The following is a 2,713-nucleotide window of genomic DNA, read 5'->3' as shown; positions in this document are numbered from 1 at the left end:
CAAAACCCCAATGTAAACAAAAAACGTCTTGACCCTCCCTGCCTCTACTTCCCGACACCGGACTAAATGTGTCATGTGTATACTGAGTCACATAGATGGATAATGGGGGTCACGTGGAAAGGAGCTGCCAGGGGGAACTGCCCTGCAGCTCTGCTCTAAGGACCACACAGTATGCTTTCCTGCTTCAGAGCAACTTTCAGGGCGTGTCTACTTGTCTGTAGACCTGAGGGTTATCTCTACTGGTCTAAGCCTGGCCTGGGCCTCCATTCCTACCTACTCTGCCACGGCACTTTGACCAGGAGTAGGGCATGTGGAGTGGTCCTCCATGAGGGACATGCATCCACACAACGCTAGGGCAGCCTGAGACTCCAGCAAGAGTGCCTCCTCTGAAGTAATGAATAATGCAGTGCCACCAGACACGGGGACAGAGACGCAAAGCTGTGAGGCAGAGCCAGCACACACCCTGCTGGGCCTCTTGTTCCAAAAACCAGAGTCAGGGAAACCAACTCCTCTCACCCACTCTGGCCCTGCTGGTACAGGTGGTCTTAGGGAGCTCTGAAAACCTAGTCCAATGGAGCTCTGGGCCAACAGCAAGGAAGCCTGAGAACCCCAGAGAACTGTAACAAAACAGATCTTATCTGTGTCGGCATGGCTCCCAAGTCCTTCATAGTGACGCGCACACCTGCATGGATTCCTCTTTTCATTCATTCACAGCCTGTAGCTGTTCTGAACCAGGCTCTTTGAGAATCTCTTCTCTATCCACATTAGAGCATCAAAGCTGTCAGCCTGGCGGCAGATGGACAGGGAGCCAGAGACCGGCTAGCTCTGGTTTCACCGTTCCCAGATGTTTACGAATGTCCAAGAGCACAAAGGCGCCATGGAGACCTCTGCAGGGCTGAAAACAATCCACACACCCTCCCACACAGCACACATTCTATATACATCAAGCCACCAGCTATGAAAATACAGAGACACGCCAGGATGATGGTAGCATAGGCACTCGGGAGACAGATGGAGACAAATCTCTGAGTTCAAAGCCAGCCTGGTTTGCTACACTGAGAAACCTGTCTTGAAAAAAAAAAAAAAAAAAAAAAAAACAAAAAAGAAAAAGGATTAAAAAAAAATACAGAGAGAGAATTCTGCATACAATCTTAGCAGTTCACTTCTAGGGGAACTTCAGGTGAGCAATCCTCAGTTAGTCTCCTGATGCCCAGAAAGACAACAGTCTTCCTAATACCTACATTTTCTCTCCGAACATCCTGCATATGAGTAGTGAGGACAGGGACCAACCCACTCTCCACTGGGGCAAGAAAGGCTACCCAGTATCTTGTGGTAAAGGATGCACCAAGACATCTTCTGAGTCTGCTCCTTGTCCCGATTGGCTGTTGGTGACTCTCTGTGCACAACAGATCCTAAGAGGTGACACATACCCTGGACCCTCAGAATTGGCGGTGTCTGAAAGAGAAAGAGCTCTTGCTAGGGAGGATCTTCTTGCCTACATACCTGCACAAGTCACTGGGTCACTTCAGCAATGTCACGGGGACAAACCCATGCTAGACAGTGTTCCAACTGTGCCCATTTGTGATACAGAGGACTGCTTCCTCAGTATTGAGTTCCTTGCCTGAACAAGATGCTGGTTTCCACCGAACAATGTCTTGGTAGGGGTGACATGAGTGGGGCTCAGGGCATGAAGCTTATGCACAGTACTCGGTACAATGTCAATCTTCAGAACAGAGCTGATTCTTTGTTCATCACACCTAATACATGGTGAAGGAACCAGAGTCCAAAGCAACACATGCTTCATTCCGACTTTGCTCAGTTTATCCTTGGCCTTGGTCGGTCTGACATTTTTTTCCTGAATTGTACATGACAATCAAGAAAAGCCAAAAAATTTCAGACATCCAAACAGCCCAGAGAATACACAGATTTGAGCAAACCAGCCACGCTGGCACGTCAAGGCAACTTCAGAGATGGAGCACAGAGGATTGGAGGGGGCTGGCTCAGTGAGCACAGGATGCCATATTCCAGCAAGTCACAAGATGCCTGAAGAGCAGTGGTGCTTCTAGCTCAGTCCACTCTGGTTTCGGGAACAGCAGCAATTTCCCAGAACCTCACCAGCAAAGGCAGCTTTCCAAGAGTGAGAGCTTCGGTTTGTATCAATAGCGTAAGATCACTTTTGCTGGGAAGTAAACAGATTTCAAACAGGACAAAGTGGCAATCGGGGGTGCTAATGGTGGCAGCTGGGAAGGCAGCCAGAGACGTGGCTTAGGCAATAGCACAGGCTTGCCAGGCAGCGGATAACTGTCCATTCCTAATTATCCAGCCCAGGAGGAAGCAGATATTGGTCGGTGTATGCTCTGACCCAACATTTATCCTGATGCCTGCTGTGTGGTGGGCACCAAGCCAAGGGCTGGCTTCTTACAAACTCTGTAATGTTGAAAGTCCTGGAAGCCAGCACCACAGACTTTTCAGATGAGACAGGAGAGAAGTATGTGACTAACACAGGTTTGTTAGCCACCACTAGATTAAGCTGCCTTGTCTGGCTCAAGAAAGGCCTGCACAGGAGCTGATGGCTACAAGGGTGCAGGCTCCTTAGGAGTATATAGCACGTTAACTGTCATGAACGGGATGAGCTTTAAAGACAGGTCCAGGATTCGACATCATCTTTTGTCTTGTAGTTCAGAATTCTTTAAAAAATGCCACAACAGGGATA

The sequence above is a fragment of the Phodopus roborovskii genome, unplaced genomic scaffold, assembly GCF_943737965.1.
Source record: "Phodopus roborovskii unplaced genomic scaffold, PHOROB, whole genome shotgun sequence".
Lineage (NCBI taxonomy): Eukaryota > Metazoa > Chordata > Mammalia > Rodentia > Cricetidae > Phodopus > Phodopus roborovskii.
Note: the sequence above shows the minus strand (reverse complement) of the source record.